A 19,419-nucleotide genomic window follows, 5' to 3' on the forward strand; every position below is an offset into this window, starting at 1 on the left:
CAGCAGACCTTGAAGCAATCCAGAGGAGATTCACAAAGAAGATTGTCTCTTTGCAACTGGTCAGCTACTGGGAAAGGCTGAAACAGCTAAGACTCTACTCCCTGGAGAGAAGGCGGGAGAGGTATGCAGTAATATACATCTGGAAGATCCTGGAAGGAATTGTGCCAAATTTTGGCATTGAAAGCTACACCAATGCCAGAACGGGACAGCACTGCATAGTGCCAAAGATCCCAGCAATGCCATCGCGCTTCAGGACCAGTTACTGCAACAGCTTGGGATTCAGGGGCCCACAGCTTTTTAATATTCTCCCAAAGAGCCTGAGGAATCTGCACAAAGTAGATGTAGGAGTTTTTAAATCAAAGCTGGATCTCTTCCTATCGAGAGTCCCAGATGAACCTACCTCGCGGCAGGAGGTGCAAATGAGAGTTGCTAAATCAAACTCCATTCTTCACCAAGTGCCACATATTGTAAGAGGCTCCCTGTAATAACAGTGTAGCAACACGGTGGTGCATCAGCATGGCCGCAGCTCTGAGCTGAAACTTTGAAATGAAATGAATATATATATATATATATATATATATATATATATATATATATATTTGTACACATTGATATATTTATTGCAACAGCTCAGTTACTGGGAAAAGCTGAAACAGCTAAGGCTCTACTCCCTGGAGCGAATGCGTGAGAGAGATGCAATAATGTACATGTGGAAGATCCTAGAAGGATCTGTGCAAAATTTTGGCATGGAAAAGTACACCAATGCCGGAACGGGTCAACACTGCACAATGCCAAAGATCCCAACAAAGCCATCGCGCTTCTTGACCAGATGCTGCAACGGTCTGGCTTTCAAAGGACCATAGATGTTTAATATTCTCCCAAAGAGCCTGAAGGACGTAAATAAAGTGGGCGTAGGTGTTTTCAAATCAAAACTGGAACTTTGCCTATCGAGAGTCCCATATGAACCTACCTAGCGGCGGGAGGTGCAATGCGGGTAGCGACATCAAACTCTATTATTCACCAATTCCCACATATCAGAAGAGGCTCTCAATAATAACAGTGTAGCATTTTATATATATCAGGTCATCCCATAAATACTGTTTGAATTTTGAATAAAGAAAACAAGTGAACAAATGTTATATTTAATTGAAAGTTAATTATCAATGTACTTTCCCTGATTATCTATGACTTCCTTCCATCTATTTACAAGCTTTTTAATCCCATCAATGTAAAACTCTTTTGGTTTCAAACGAAGAAATCTGAAATGTCAGTTTCGACCTCCTCCTGGCTTGCGAAAGTTATGTCCCCCAAATGATTCTGTAAACTACGAAACAAATGGCAGTCTGAAGGAGCAAGGTCGGGAGAATAAGGTGGATGAGGAATTTTTTCCCAACCAAGCTCTTCGATCTTCTGTGATATGATCTTCTCAGTGTGGGGTCACGCATTGTCCTGATGAAACATCGCTCGTTTTCGATTCACTGAGTAAACAATGGTTCAAATGTACCAAAACAGAAGACCTTCAGATGAAATACAAACAGACAGCTGAATTTGGTTGACGCTCGGGAAAATTGAAAGTCTATGACATTTCGGACCTATGGTCTTCCACAGAATTGGATGAGAGGTAAAATGGAAAGATCGGCAAAAACGAAAATGGAAAACAATGTGTTTATTATAAGCAACAACATCAAATACTGAAATATACATACATACACACACACACACACACACACACACACATATATATATATATATATATATATATATATATATATATATATATATATATATATATATTTATATATATATATATATATATATATATATATATATATATATATATATATATATATATATATATATCAAGGATACACAGAATTACCGATCATACATTATTACTTATACACAATCCTATAAATTCCAACAATTTAATGACCAAGAAAACATATACCAAAACTTTTGTCCTTCAAAACAATAGAATAATATATGAGACTGTTACACGCGTAAACGATATTCCATCAAAACTTCATTAGATTAACGAATATTTACCGCATTTGCTGGGTTATGAGAAGCGTCTTATTTCTTTATTTATAAGAGCATCCAAAGATTGCCCTACGTTGAATGCAGCTATATCACGGACACAAGACCGATTGTTGTAATTTAGGAAACCAGATAAGCATAAATAAACATAGACCCTGAAAACTTTAATGTATGGCGTTACAAGTGCGACAGCTGTTTTCGGAGGTTTGTATTTATTTCACAATGTTAGCAGATGTAGTTCTAAACAATAAGCAAATACACATTGAATAGATCTGGCCTTCGACTTCATGTCTTCAGGGTGGACAGATAAAAATTTAGATTCTTAGGTGAGGAGACAGGAAAATGTATTGGTAGAATGGGTGAAGAGGAAGGCAAGTATTAGGGGAAGGATGATTTAGGTAGCTCAATTGGGGTGAAGGTAGGTTAGAAGCTAGGATGGGCATGCAGAGGTACCAGAGTTAGTACAGAAATATGGAGCTGTGAGTGATCAAGTTATCGGAAGAATTAGAGTGAAGAATTGCGGGATAAATATATGTGTGGCGATGGGGGGAAGGGTTGAAGGGTTGACGTTGTAGATTTTGAGAACAGATGTTACCAGTCATGCATACGCACACACACACACACACACACACACACACACACATACACACACACACACACATGCACACACACACACACACACACACACACACACACACACACACACACACACACGTGTGTGTGTATACATATATATAAACTAAATTCTAAACTTGTTGACCTAGAATTTCAAAGTTCGAATCTTCGTTATCGAAAGACATGAAACAAGAAACATTTAATAAAACCCTTCAAAGAAGGAAACCAAAAGCAAAAATGTAACTAGTCGAGTATGCAAATAAATTTTTAAATATGTTGAATAGATTCAAATCAGTTAATTCACAAACAAAACCAACAATATCAAATGAATATTTATATTTTAAATTAAAAGATACAGAGATAATTTATTTTCAAAGGCATGATAATGCTAAGACAATAGCACGAACAGAATAAGCTATCCGTATACTGCAGAAAAATTCGTTACCGGCCAACCATGTCTTAGCATTATCATGCGTTTGAGAATAAATTATTTCTGTATCTTTCAATACATCTCAACGCTTCTAGAGCAAACTTTGTTTCTTTATATTCATCGTACGTTGAATTCTGATGAAATTATATTTGTCATAGTTAGGTTAGAAAAGGTTAAGAAGTACCTCATACTCTGGTATTCTAAAACATTACACCATTATTAAAGAAAGAAAACGCAATGAGAAATGAAATGAGAGAAAAATGAATTACAGCTTGTATAATGAGAATTCGTTCACCAATAATCGGAGTTCAGAAATTTCCATTCCGAAAATTAAAATGAAGTATATAATATAATAACAAGTACGAAGCAGCTTGAAAGAAAATAAAACATAAAGAAAATTGAAAATGAAAGCTATACAATGTGAGATTGTGCAAGCCCTTTCATTGAAAGTTTTTCAATGACAGTCGCCATTTATCTCTTTATTTTCGAAATTTATGGAGTAGTAATTGTGTTATACACATACAGATTATAAGTTCATTATCCAACCTGCTCATTTTCGCTGACAATAAAAGTTTACTGGTTAATTGAAAGATGACATATATGCTCATTTCTCTTGTTACAATATTGTGATAATGAATACACGTAAGCAAGTACGCACCAAGTTATATGTAACATGCTGTCACAAGAACCTTTCCATCTCCAGATATAAGTGGAAAGACCAGTAGAATATTTACTATTCGACTTCAATAACGATTTTTCGTTTGAGTAAACTTATGACTTGAATTATAAGCAAATACTTCTATCTTTGTTCTTATATAGCACGTTGAAAACCACAACTTAATGCTACATTGGCACTGTGTAAAAATAAACAGGCAAAGCTTCCCCACTAAGTCAGAAGCGTTTGTAAAGTTATGTCTGTATAAGGATAGGATATCGTTTCATTTATTTAGTTTTGGATTACAAATGCATCTGATCATGATTTGTATGTTTTCGTTATTTGGATATCGAAAATTAATTTCTTTTTGATTCTCCAAGTATGTTTCGACGATCGAGTAATACCTTTCTGGATAACATTCACCTATATATAAAGATTTCTCTCTCTCTCTCTCTCTCTCTCTCTCTCTCTCTCCGTGTATATATATATATATAACGAAACCGGTTATTTCTCCAAATACAATGTTTATATACCAAAAAACTTTTATAACATTTTTCTGACATAATTTAAATATATACTTTAACCATGTAACACAAGCTTTCTGTAGTTTTTCACTCTTATTATCTTTTATATATATATATATGTGTGTGTGTGTGTGTGTGTGTGTGTGTGTGTGTGTGTGTGTGTGTGTGTGTGTGTGTGTGTGCGTGTGTGTGTGTGTGTGTATGTACTGCGGCATCTTAAAGCATTACACAAGTGGTCTGTCGAAGACTATATGCTGTTTAATGCTGCAAAATTTCAAATGCACCAGAGATTGGATATTCAGGACCCGAGAGCATCACACACAGACATTGCCAAGATATCAACAGTGTGTAGACAGTTGGCAGGATGGATAGTAAGGTCCTTCAGGACGAGACACTAAGATAATCGTTGGCTCCATGGAGCAAATTTTTTCTCGGCCCCTTGGATTATCACTGCATAGTGTCAAAGTAACAAGTGGGCTAGAAGCAATCCAACGCTGCTATATTAAGCCGTTTGCAACTGTGCAACAGATGAAGTGCAGGTAGAGGCTCAAAGAACTACGGCTTTATTTCTTGAAGGAAATTCTTCTAGTAACTAACTATGGCATTAAGAGTGGTAAAAATGCTTGCAGTGGATGTCATTGTGTTGCACCAAAGCATTGTTCACTCCATCTAAAGCAGGGTACAGTTACTGCAAAAGCTTGGCTTTTGAAGGTCTATCACTCTTTGAAAGCATTTAGCCAACCTACATAGGAACTTGTGTTTATCGAAATTTCTTGTATATATAACTTTACCTAAATATATCTCGGTCAAAGTGTGACTCAGGCCATGTCTAATTTAATTGCACCAACTGATAGGTTCTGTTAAGTTATTTTTTAAGACACGTTTTGTGGTAACATGACCTATTCAAGAAAGAATTTGTTGAATAAGATGTGTCCAGGTAAAGGTGGCTTATCTGGTATCCATTGAAATTTGACCAGATTTTGTTTGAGGTTAATCGAATCTTTTCCTCTGATTTGATTTATGATAATTTTAAATAGAACAGGAAACTAGCGGTGGATCTATCAGGTTCTACAGCAGAATAGTACATGATTTTATTTATTGTTGCTATGATGTTAGAGGCGATGATTGTTCTCTCCAAGATAATAGGTTGAGGAATGAGTTCGTTCAGATCCCTTGCGTCAATATCCTTGAGATCGCTAAATATAGTAATATAGCTTCTGAAGAACGTCCAATACTTTTGGTGCAGAAATTTTCAGTAAAGAATGTCCCTGTTAAATATTCATTGGCAGTGATTAAATTAGGTAAAAAAAAAAGATGATGAAGATTTCGTCATCTATGCTGAGATTGTAATCAGACAATGAGAAACATTTCAATAAAATGCATTAAGCTCGAGCATGTTCAAAGCTAACTGCATGCAACGATGCAGATGTAAATTCCTACATGTTAACACGATTTGAAGAGGACCAGAAACTAACTCTACAGGCAGTAGCAGAGGAATGCTATAGTATAATAAATATGACATGACGCGGATAAAATTGAAGACAAAGATTAGTCTCATATTTATGCGTGTCGACCAATTAATGGATCAACGGATGAGAGGGCGTCCCTACGATTGTTGGCATAGGAATAAAACATTTTCGGAAACTGTTTTTTTTTTTGATTACCCAATTTTTGTCAGCAGCTCTTCGAGCATCTATGTAGGTTTTCTCGCTGAACTGCAGACGCTGTTTTTTTTTTCAATTCAAGCCTTTTATTGCTGCTGATTGTAGTTTTTGTTTGCGGTTGTATTTTAATTGGTTGATTTTTATAAAGTCTTTTGACTCTCACGTTGAGTACTTTTTCTCTCTTGGAAGCCTGTTTCTATTATTGCTTGAGATTTTCATAGAAACAATTGAGAAAAGTCGCTACTCCTCCTATATTTTAGCCAGTGCGATCTCCCCGGCTGTTGATAATTTTTTAAATTTTTACCTCGTTATCAATGTGATTGGCGTTTAATTGGTTTACTTTGAAGATGAAGAAAGGGATGTAGTACCTCATTTCAGCAATCCGGCTCACTATGTATGTAATCTTGTAATTGTAAGCATTGAATGTAATCTTGTATGTAATCTTGTAATTGTAAGCATTGAATGTAATCTTTATGTAATCTTGTAATTGTAAGCATTGAATGGGGAGGCGTAATTATGTTCCAATAGAATGGAAGCCTGAGAACTTTAGTGAATCTCTCATTCATAACTTCATGTTCCGTTTGCTAGAATTACAACCAGTATTCATGGAAAATAACTCCCTCCTTCATTAATTAATACATTGCATTACATGTCCCCAGATGGAATTTCCTAATTGAGGGTTCGTCTCCATCGCCAAATGATTTTGTATTCTTCTGTCCTAATTTTCTAAATTCTCCTGTGTTATTTGTCGCGTTCCATATCGGTCATGATTTGCGGCGAGCACGCCGGACGAAATGCTTAGCGATGTTTTGTCTCTCTTTATGTTCTGATTTCAAATTCCGCCGAGGTCGACTTTGCCTTTCGTCCTTTCGGGTTCGCTAAACTAAGTACCAGTTGCCTACTGGGGTCGATCTAATCGACTGTCCCTCCTCCGCCATACTTTCGTCCCTTGTGCATAGAGTAGAAAAATATATATCGGTCATGAATTACTGTTAAACACTAATAGCAAAACTAACAATGAATGTGTCATTGTAAACATTAAAACATATTCGTATTATAGATATAAATTAGAAATTCATGGAGAGAATGTATGTTTACGATTTCCATATACCACATGCGGTGGCTAAACTCATACTCTGAAAAATTTTGCAAAATTAGTTAATTTTAGTTTGCCAAATAATTTTCAAATCTCATTTAGAATTTCGAGGCAAGTTACATGTCTAGTAGCATATTTAGAATTTTGTTTATAAAATGTGACATAAAGAACTATTATAATTATTCTCTAGACATATGGCTCTAACATTAATTACCTTTCGTTTTGAATATAAACATCTTTTAATTATTTTACACTTTTATCACATCAATAATATCGAATCTATTTTGAGTGAAATTCCACTCGAAGGCCTAGGTGGAATGCATTTTTCAAATAATTATTATTGTTGTTTAATTTACATGAGCGATTAACAAAAAGAACTATGATCAAAATATATTCGTAGACGTTATATCTTTCCCTCTTCTCTAATGATTTATGATATAACGTATGATATTGTGATATTTCATTTTTCAGTCATAATCTTTCCCTCTCATATAATGAGTTATAAAATAACGTACGTTATTGTGAAGATTTGGTTGATATTTCTAGCAAGTACATTAAAGCTTTTAGGCTCCCTACTCCAACAATTTCTTGGTTGCTACCGTAAAGTTTGATAGTTGTGGCTGTACCAACAATAATCCTCACACCGAAAATTAATTTCTTTGAAAATTGATTTTTCGTTAGAATTGTGCGCAACTTATGTATTTCTTTTATAACTTTTCCCGCCACAGATTGAACCAGGGATTCGCATCTTTTCATTTATTTATTCATTTGTACTGAAATGGAACAGGTCGGCATTGAAAACTGCCGCATGAGAGAAAAGAGCTATACATGCAATTTGTCGAAATATATGTGACTGGGAACACTGTATTCAATTGGTGCTGGTTTGAATCACCTTGTCGCCATTATATTTTGTTTATATACATTATAATTGGAATTGTTATTAATTATTTACGCAAAATAATATTGTTTCAATGAAATTAATTTTATTGGTTGAAATGTCAATATTTTTGTTGTACGACTTCAGACTATTTACTGGCACTTAAATTACTTTGCTACGTATATAATGTTTTTCATATGAATATGAGTTTGTGCTTATCGATGTATACATATGTCGTGGCACTCCGTCGGTTACGATGACGAGGCTTCAGTTCATCCGATCAACGGAACAACCTGCTCATGAAATAAATGTGCAAGTGGCTGAGCACTCCACAGACACTTGTACCCTTAAAGTAGTTCTCGGGGAGATTCAGCGTGACACAGAGTGTGACAAGGTTGGCCCTTTGAAATACATGTACAACAGAAACAGGAAGAAAGAGTGAGAGAAAGTTGTGATGTGAGTACAACAGGGTTCACCACTTCCACTTGCCGGAGCCTCGTGGGGCTTTGAGTTGTTTTCGCTCAATAAACACCCACAACACTCGGTCTGGGAATCCAAACTGCCAACGACCGCGAGGCAGCTGCCCTAACCACTGGACCGTTGCGCCTCAACCATACATACGTACATGAGTGTGCTTATATATAACTATATATTCATCATTCTATACTTATACTTTTCTCTATATTTGTATCAATATATTCCTATGTGTGATTGCGAGTGTAACGTTATACTGATAGTTAATTATATAGTGATCAATGTGATGCTCAGATTGACTCATGTCAACTGCTATTGTTTTAAAGAATAACAAAACAAAAGACATTATTAGCTCTTTTGCATGTACACTTAAAATGATCAACTGCTATACGATCAACTTCACATATCTGATGCTAAACTAACTAGAAATCCCAAACACAATCCTCTCCAAACTCAGAATAATTATCTGTCATGAACACAAAGGCAGTCATGGGTTTTAGCTAACAAAATGGAAAACTAATATGATTTGAGAAATTTCAGAGTCGATTTCATTAACTCCAGTGATAAACTGGTATTTATTTTATCGACTACGAATGAATGAAAGGCGAAGAACATCACGGTGGAACTTTGTACTGCTTCGAACGACTCAGATCGCCATCTTAAAAATTAATTTGCGTACACAATTCGGCAGTACATATACTAAAACTCAAACGATGCACAGAAATTTATCATGGCTTCTGAATAGGAATCATACACATATTAGTGAAGCGTTCCATATTTTCCTTCAATTTTCCTCCATGACCACAGTCTAATGTCTGAAACATGTAAAAGAATAAAAGTATAAATCTTGTATCGGAGCTAAACGCAAGTCTCTCAAGTGAGGGAAAATAATTTTCGACTCCTGGTGAATTTGGTGCCCTTCCATAAAATATGGACATGTTCTACCATCAAGGATATCAAATTCGTCCTTTTCACCCAATGTGTTACCCATTTCATGTCTCAATATTTACTGTGGCACAATGACGAACATAGTTGCAGGCATTGCTTTGTAAATATTTCATTTCGAGATCGGTCCCATTGCACGTCACCTAGAGCAAGTATGTTCGACTAAAATTATGAGTAAATTTTGTTGATGGAAAGTCTACAGAGCCCATCTCACACACACACACACACACACACACACACACACACACACACACACACACACACACACACACACACACACACATACACATATATATATATATATGTGTGTGTGTGTCTGTGTTAGGGGAGGCATGCGTTTGAGTTTATGTTTGTACCCACACCACCACCATTGGCGACTGGTGTTGATTTCATTAGGCCTTCTTAACATAGAGGTGTGACCAAATAGATCGAAAGAATATATACAAGGCTTCAAAATTCCGAGTTCAAATTCCACCGAGGTCGACTTTGTCTTTCATCCTTTCAGGGTCGATTAAATAAATACCAGTTGAGTACTAGGGGCGATGAGATCGACTTAATCATTTCCCAAATATGTCAGACCTTGTGCTTACAACAGAAATGATTATTATAACAATCTGTCATATAGATTTCTGGCAGAATCTTTAGCACACTGTACACAATACTTAGCGACACATCACCCATCTTATCGTTCTGAGTTCACTTTCAACTTTGCCTTTCATCCATTTGAGATTGATAAACAAGGACCACTTGAGCAATGGGGAGAAAATAATCAACTCGCTTCACCCCTAGAACTTCTAGCCTTGTGCCTATTCCTATAACGACCGTTAACGCAACAAAACTAACTACTTATGCAAGCACGCTTTGTTTTCTTGTTTCTGTTAGACACTTCCTATTTTTTTAAGTTTCTACTATAATCTGTGTTTTCAATTTCTTTGTCTTGAAATTTATTTGACTTTCTTGTCTAGACAGTTATATTATGTTTTGTTTTATTTTATGGATACACTTATTGCACGTGTACTCGGCGCACTTCTGGCATACACTTTGTTCAATGAAACATAAAAATTTTATTACATTCTGAAGCGAATTACGCTGTCGATAGGAGAAGCAGCATCTGAATGCTGGGATCGATATGATCAAATAGACCAGTTTCTAAACGTTTCTTGAATTGTACGTACACAAGAAAGGATTATCAATATTCTTTGTATCGCGGATTCAGTTACTATGTTTTTCAGTGGCTTCTCACAAGCTGTCATAGTTATACAAAGTCGAAGGTTTTGTATTATTTCCATTATATATTCTACTGGGAATTGTTACTTTTGAACCAATAGGATTGCATGTCTGAGCAGGTCGCCATTAATGCGACGAAAATTGTGATACCAAATAATAAATGTTAAGAGCCTTTGTGCGGTTTTGAATGGCTTATATATGGCTTCCAGGCGATGCTGATTTAATTTAAGCACGCTGTTTCATGTCAAATCCCTTTCGCAAATATGTCTCCAATGTTCCATTTCAATTTTGGGAATATTGTCACTGGCTCTATAGGATTTGATATTAATTATTAAGCAAAGTTGACATTCTGTTCTTTATTCTGGAACACGCGATTCTAAACAAAGTATTTTACGTGCTTCGGTATATGATATTCAGCGTTATAACTTCTCTCAACATGAGGTTTAATACCCCAGTATTCCAGGTAGGGCACTATGACATACGTTTACGTCAGTATTTTACACGTAGGAATCGAGTGGGCCATTGGATAATGAGAGACAAAGTATATGCAGGAGGCGATCACCAGCCTCATATTTGTATGTTAATATTGTTTAAATAATTGATTTTCGTAGGAATTACTTTAGCAACAATATTAAGGAAATACCGAAAATAATGAGATATTTTATTTGTGGTTCTTTACTAACAGATGTATACATTTCCGGTAACTTTATTCCTTCTTGTAATCCTTCCCAAAGGTGTTACGAATGCTCCAGAAGGTAAGCTCCAATATTCTTAAGTTTTCGTCTTTGATAATGAATATGATGAGTGTATAAGATCATAATTGACCCCATTAAAAGCCTCCATGTCTTCTTTCCATGCAGCATGCAATGTAAGTTTTCGTCACAACCATGAAATATTTCACACCTCTTAGTTACAGGTCGGTAAACGTCTTATATCATTGGACCTTTCGTGTAAATTTCTATGACAAAATTAAGAAGTATAATTAACAAAACAAAAATTCTAGATTAAGACAATAACCTTCATTTTTTTGTGAAATTACCACGTTTAAGAAGAAATATTTAAAGAAAATGAATGAAAATACGAAGCGAAATTGAAAGTAAAATACTATAAAAATTTACTAACATCATATTGATATAGTCGAAAAATTTAACAATAAATATTTGTCTACTAAATACAAATTACATCACTATTTGACTGGAAATTAATTATCTCGCTTTTCTAGATGCCGTTCGCTAATCATCCGGCGCCCTTAATACACAAAGTCGCTTCAGCTTCTTATCAGTCCCTTGGTTAGCAACCAAGATAACAAGGTGTCAATATTGACTGCTGTATTGGCTTCTGCTCATGAGCGCTTTCGTCATTCACACGATTACGACACTTATTAAGACCTAGCAATCAAATCTAATAGTTGAAGGAATTTAGTTCGAGAAGAATTTTTACTAATCCACATAAACTAAATCACTGATCCAACCCGTCAAACAGAAAAATAACTTGTCTTTTTTAGCGTTAATACTTGCATTTCCTTTACAGATTGTCACGTAGGTTACAATCATTCAAGTTGCTTTTGTAGCGATCAGAATACACATACAGGTTTATTGGATGGTTATAAAGAAATAACTCGTATCACCTCAGTAACGAAAACGCTGAGAACCTGTAAGGAATAGTAATTAATATATACTTTCTTCCTATTTTTCATAGCAGATGAGTTAACTATTGGCTTTGTCTTTATGTGTGAATACTTACATATTTATTGAATAAGGTTATTTAAGTTATCAGCTTTTACGTTCGTTCTTGTAGCATTTTCTACATTTATTAGTGAAAATATATTAACTGCGTTTCGTAAACTATTCTAGCACGTAGAGTATTAATCATAGATGTAAGTGTATTAATATATTGAGGAGAACAGATGTAGAAACTTTTTCCAGAAATTTGTTTATCAGAATTTAAAATTGTACAAAGCGTCAGATCCAAAATAGATTATGGCGGACATCGTCCAATGAGGGAAAATAGTTAGCAACTGATTAACAGTTAGGTTTGAAATAAAAATTACTACTCCATAAGAATAAATCTCAAATTTATCATTACTTTACTGCCAGGTTACCTTTTAAGGCTATTTAATCGAAGCATCTCTCCAGGTCGAGCAGTTACTTCGCAATAAGAGTCAGCATAGCACCAGTACTTTGGATATACGGTTAGAATGACATAGGAAAGACTCAGGGAACGTATGCTTTAAGGCGGCAACCTGCAGGAAACCTCGGGGTAGATAAAAAAACGAGATGATTGTAAAATATTCATAGTCTCAGTTGGTTGCGCACGGAAATCCACCTGGAGAATGTAATGATACCTCTGTACTCTATGGAGGAGGTGTCACCAGGTTTGTGATTACGGTTAAATATATTTACTTCACCTGGATCAACTAGATAGGCCAGAATGTCTCGTGCCGCGTCGGCTCCACTCGCACAGCATTCGCTCCATTCCCATCGTTCTCACACCATTCTCCTCTACGTTGTACCGAACATTTTTTTTGAATCATATCACCTGTGTGGAGGTCTTCCGATTGAACGCTTTCCATCGTGTGGGTACCACTCGACAGCTCCTTTATTAAAGAAAGAAAAAGCAATGAGATATGAAAGGAAAAGAAAATGTTATTAGTATGCATAGTAGGAACGTGTTTACCATTAAACGGGTCTCAAACATTTCCATTCAGAAAATTAGAGCAAAGTATATAACATAATAACAAGTACGAAGCATTCTGAATGAAAATGAAACATAAAAAAGAAAATCGAAAATGAAAGCTATATATTGAGAGAGTGCGAAAGTTTTTCTATGACAGTCGTCATTTATCTATCTATTTCCGCAATTTATGGAGTAGTCATTGCGTTTTAAAGATTATGAGTTCTTTATGCAGCATGCTCGTTTTATTGATCATAAAACTTTACTCGTTGGTAAGATGACATTTTTGTTCATTTTCCTTGCTACCATATTGTGATAATGAATATACAAAAGCAAGTATAAACCAAGATATATAAAACATGCTGTCACAAGACTCCTTTCCATCTCCAGATATATGTGGAAAGACCAGTAGAGAATTTATTGTTTCACTTCAATAATGATTATTCGAGTGAGCAAAATCATGACTTGAATTTATAAGCAAATACTTCTATCTTCCTTCTTATATAGGACATTGAAAACTAGAACTTAATGCTGCATTGGCACTACGTAATAATGAATTAGCAAAGCCTCCCCACTATGAGGAAACATCTGTAAAATTATGTATGTATAAGGATATAAGGATACTGTTTCATTTAATTGGTTTTGTGATTACAAATGCATCTGATCATGCATTTTATCTATTTTCATTATTCTCATTATTCAAATATCATAATTTATGATTTTCTTTCTGATGCCCCAATTATGTTTCGACGTCCGATAATACTTTCTTATAAGCTTACAATTTTCAGGATTACATTCACCTATTTACGGGCAAAGTTATATATATATATATATATATATATATATGCAGGGTGCGGCAGAAATATCTCCTACATATGAAAGATTGACAATAGTAAAAAGAAAAAAGAAACAACATTTATGAAAATACTAATTATACTGTTGTTTAAACAAAGGGTTACAGGTTTTGTTCATTAACAAAATTAAAACATCATTGACACTTGCATAAGTCCATTAGCAACACATAGGTGAAATTGTAAAACGTGGAAGCTCAATTAGTATGGAATCTCGTAATAGTAGGTACTGACTGGGGATGTGAAATTATGATTCCATGAATGTGAAGTTTCAGTATTTTAGTGAATCATTCATTCACAACGCCATGTTCACTAGCTAGAATTACAACCAATATTCAAGTAAAATAACTCCCTTCTATCTCAATTAAGTAATATATTGGATTATATGTTCCTAGATGGAATTTCCTAATTAGAACTTCGTTCCCATCGCCAAATGATTTGATATGCTTTTGTCCTAATTTTCTACATTTCCTTTGTTATCTGTCGAGTTATGTATCGGTCAACAATTAGTGTTAAACGCTAATAGTAAAACTAACAATGAACATGTCATTGCAAACCTAAAACCTATTTGTATTATAGCTATAAACCAGAAATTCATGTAGAGAATGTATGTTTACAGTTTCCATATACCACATACGGCGGTTGTATGTTACATAAACTGAAATTCTGAAAACGTTTGCAATTCTAGTTAATTTAATTTGTTAAATATTTTTCAGCTCTCGTTCAGGATTTCGAGGTAAGTTACATGTCTAGTAGCAATTTAGAACTGAATTTCTTTTCATTTTGTTTATGAAATGTGACACAAAGACCTATTATAATTAATCCCTAGACGGATGACACGGACATTAATTACCTTTCGTTTTGAATATAAATGTCTTGTAATTATTTTACACTTTCATCACACTAATAATATTGAATCTATTTTGCGTGAAATTCCTCTCGAAATCATAGGTGGAACACGACTTTGAAATAGTAATTATTGTTGTTTAATTTACACGAGCGATTAAAACAAATTCTATGATCAAAATATATTCTATTCGTGGACGTCACGTACTATTTTTGTTTTCAGGCATAGTCTTTCCTTTTTATCAAATTATTTACGCAATAACGAAGGATACTAGGAAGATTTGGTTGATATTTCTAGCAGGTCCATTAAAACGTGTAGGCTCCCTACTTAGCATCTTATGATGCGATTTCTGTGCTCTTGTTTCTGGTTGCTATTGCAATATTTGGTAGCTGAGGTTGTACCAACAATTATCCTCACACTGAATATTCATTACTTTGATAATTGTATTTTTTTTTTAGAATCCGGCACAACTCATGCATTTCTTTTATAACATTTCCCGCCAGAGATACGTGTTTATTTATTTATATATTTATTCATTTCTGCTGAAATGGAATTGGTGGCTATTGAAAACTGCTGCATGAGAGAAAAGAGCTGTGCATGCGATTTGTCAAAATAGAGCCTGATAACGCTCTATCACGTTGATGCTGGTGCGAATTATCTTGTCGCTATTATATTTTGTTTTATACGTTAGCTAAATCAGTGTAGTAAATAACTAGCTCAAAAAACTGTTAAAATCAAATTCATTTTATTTGATGAAACTTCAGAATTTTTGTCGCACAAGCACGACCTTGTTACTGGCACTTAAATTACTTTGTTACGTATATAATACTCTTCATCTGAGTTAATCCTCATACATATGGATATACACATATAAAAGAGGGCGTATATATATATATATATATATATATATATATATATATATATATATATATATATATATATATATATATATATATATATATATATATATATATATATATATATATATATATATATATATATATATATATATATATATATATATATATATGTATATATATATATATATATGTATATATATATATATATATATGTATATATATATATATCTATAGTTCAGAAAAGGAAAAAGACAAAAAACAACAACGTGAGGACGTGATACAGATTGTGTTACTAGACGCTCGGGAAAGGAAAGAGAGAGAATATGACGTCTCGAGCGGAGCTCTTCGTCGGAAACAAGGAAAGTCCAAAGAATGGAAAAACGGAGGAAGAAAAAATCGCCACCGATGTCCATGAGGTTACATATGTATGTATGTATATATATATATATATATATATATATATATATATATATATATATATATATATATATATATATATACATACATATACATATATACACATATATATGCATATTCGCATACACATACATACATACATACATACATACATACATACATACATACATACATATATTCCTCAGTCTATATGTATACATGTCTATATTTGTGTATGGATATATTCTTACGTGCAATTGTGATTGTTACATTATACTGATGGCTGTTTATAGATGTTCAGAATGATATGTCAGCTGCTATTCTTTTAAAAAACTAAAAAAGAGACATATTATTAACTCTCTCTCGTATGTACACTTTCTTTTCTGGTGAGTAATATTATGCTCTGGTGTATTTTATGGATACATCCATTGTGTTTGATGTCGGATCTCCTGTGTTACATTTTATTTGCAATGAAACATTAAAATTTCATTTCCTTCTGAAGTGATGCTCGGTCTCAATAAAATAAACATATGAATGCTGAGATCGATATGATCAAATAGTCCCCTTTCTAAACTTTTCTTCAATTGTACGTTTACAAGGAAGGATTATCAATATGTTCATGTATCGAGGATTCAGTTACTGTTTTTCAGTGGCTGGTAACAGGCTGTCATGGTTATATAAAGTCGAAGGGTTGTACTATTTTCAATATGTTTTCTACTGTGAATTACTATTTGTGAACCAAACGTCTTGCGTGAGTGTGCAGGTCCCCATTAATACTACGAAAGGTTTAATACCAAATAATAAATGTTTAATTAAACTTAAGAGGCTTTGTGTGTTTTTGAATGGCTAATATATGGCTTCCAGGTGTTATTGATTTAGTTTAAGCACAGTTTCATGTCAAATCACTTTCGCAAATATGTTCCCAATGTTCCATTTCAATTTTGGGAATATTGGCATTGGCTATACAGGATTTAATATTAATTATTAAGCGAAGTTGATATTCTGTTCTTTATTCTGGAACACGTGAATCAAAACAAAATATTTTACGTGCTTCTATATATAATGCAAGGCGTTATAACTTCCCTCAACATCAACATGATACCTCTAGTATTCCGGGTAGGCCACTATAACACACATTTCTTCCGGTATTTTACACGTAGTAACAGGGTCGCCCACTAAAGTATGAGAGACAAAGTAAATGCAGGAGGTGATCACCAGCCTCATATTTGAATGTTAATTTTGTTTTAATGATCGAGATTTTCGTAGGAATTAATTTAGCAACAATATTAGGGAAATACGGAATATCATGAGATATTTTATTTGTGGTTCTTTACTAACAGATGTATTCATATCTGGCAACTTTGTTCCTCCTTGTAATCCTTCCCAAAGGAGTTACGAACGTTCCAGAATGTAAGCTTCAATAGTCTGAAATTATCACACGTAACAATACACTGAAAGAGTGGTTCGTTTTTATGACGTGACAGCAAAGAAGAACAAGTTTGAAGACGACGTACCATTTGATGCTCGTTCAGTTCGTGTGTCATCCACATGTCCAGCTTCTTTACTTTGCTGATTTATTTCAGATGGTCCAATGTATTTGGAATCGAAACATCAAATCTTGCCGCTAACTCACACGTTATTTGACATGTATCCACTTCCATTACCGTTTCCGGCTCGTAATTATACACCTTTGTCTCAGATCTACCACGGGGAGGATTTTCAAGAGTAAAGTCACTAGGCCAGAACTTTTCAAACCATCAACTTCCATTGTGCTCACTCGAAACATCTTTCCCAACACCTCATTGATGTTTCGATCTGTCTGGGATGCATTGGTTCCCCGACGGAACTCGTATTCATTAACAACACGAATTTTTTATCTATCCATGGGTTCACAAAAATTAATTTACAAGAGAAAACTCACAATATAGTCAGACACCATGAATTGCATTTCGAAATGTAAATCTCCAATGTTGTAAAACATTGCACGAAACATTAAAGTTAACGTCTGTCAAACTTCGTGCATAAGAAAATCGGAAATTTCATTCTTAATGACCTGATACATACGGAGACACGTCTAACGTAGCATTGTCAGTACAAATTGCACGCACATTATGGTTTGTACACGTACATGTACACAGAGGAAATACAACTGAAATTCAAACGTTTACCTTTGTAGTAACGTGTCATGCTAATTCAATCTGAAAATTACATGAAAACAATGTGTCAGTAAAATGAGCTGCTAATTCACAGCATTATTTCGAGGAGGAGGTTAATTAGTTGATCTGAAATCGACGATGACAGAATCCATATGCAAAAGTATGTACTTTCATGAAGGATTAAAATTAATCAAAGGGTATATTAAGTATGTCTACCTGCTGGAAATAACAGTCAAAGCTCTTATTTAAATCGCCAAGATACACTGATAAAAACTGCAGAAATCAACCGTCCGAAGGCAAACAGATTAAGACAATCACTCAGTTTCTGTGTGGTAAGTAGCTTACTTACCAACCACATGGTTCCGGGTTCAGTCCCACTGCGTGGCACCTTGGGCAAGTGTCTCCTACTATAGCCTCGCGCCAACAAAAACCTTGTGAGTGGATTTGGTAGACGGAAACTGAAAGAAGCCCGTCGTATATATGTATATATATATATATATATATATATATATATATATATATATATATATATATATGTGTGTGTGTGTGTGTGTGTGTGTGTGTGTGTGTGTGTGTCTGTGTCTGTGTTTGTCCCCCCCAACATCGCTTCATAACAGATGCTGGTGTGTTTACGTCCCCGTAACATAGCGGTTCGGCAAAAGTGGCCGACGGAATAAGTACTAAGCTTACAAAGAATAAGTCCTGGGGTCGATTTGCTCGACTGAAGGCGGTGCTCCAGCATGACCGCAGTCAAATGACTGAAACAAGTAAAAGAGTAAAAGAATAAAAGAATACATTCAAGTATCTGGACTCACGTGGACTGGTTTCTGGACCGGCATAATAGCCCCCGCCATTTTCAGGACGCGTTACCATGATGGAGAGCCCCAACTCGTCACGGTGAAGTCTGCGTTACAACTGAGTCGTTTTGTGTCTGAAAATAATTTCAATACAGAGAAAATATTTGCGAAGATATCATTGACTCTATTATTATCTTGTGTTACAATTTAAAAATGATAATAATAGAATCAATAATTTAGGCGATCGCAGGCCCCAAAAAAGCCTTAAATAACTGAAGGATTAAAATTAATCAAA

At 34.7% G+C, this 19,419-nt stretch overlaps 1 protein-coding gene, 1 long non-coding RNA gene and 1 other non-coding gene across 4 annotated transcripts in view; 2 read left to right on the forward strand and 1 right to left on the reverse strand.

Annotated features, from left to right (window-relative positions):
- Nucleotides 1–9,047: 9,047 nt before the first annotated feature.
- LOC128248187 (U6 spliceosomal RNA) lies at nt 9,048–9,154 on the forward strand. The gene has a single exon (XR_008264487.1). It is a non-coding gene; the product is annotated as a U6 spliceosomal RNA (small nuclear RNA).
- Nucleotides 9,155–11,220: 2,066 nt separating this feature from the next.
- LOC128248168 (uncharacterized) lies at nt 11,221–19,253 on the reverse strand. The gene is made up of 3 exons (XR_008264468.2): nt 19,143–19,253; nt 13,083–13,140; nt 11,221–11,502 (listed from the first exon to the last, which is right to left on the reverse strand). It is a non-coding gene; the product is annotated as an uncharacterized LOC128248168 (long non-coding RNA).
- The window catches only part of LOC128248167 (uncharacterized), a 28,484-nt gene continuing 20,312 nt past the window's right edge, over nt 11,248–19,419 (forward strand). The window contains exons 1-2 of one of the 2 annotated variants that reach the window (XR_016242105.1): nt 11,248–11,299; nt 14,785–14,804. The gene's annotated coding sequence lies outside the window, so the exon portion shown is untranslated. Of the gene's footprint in view, nt 11,300–14,784; nt 14,805–19,419 lie in introns of those variants that run through there. The other variant, XM_052969036.2, reaches the window with a different exon arrangement.

This window comes from Octopus bimaculoides, chromosome 6, assembly GCF_046866305.1.
Source record: "Octopus bimaculoides isolate indiv1 chromosome 6, ASM4686630v1, whole genome shotgun sequence".
Lineage (NCBI taxonomy): Eukaryota > Metazoa > Mollusca > Cephalopoda > Octopoda > Octopodidae > Octopus > Octopus bimaculoides.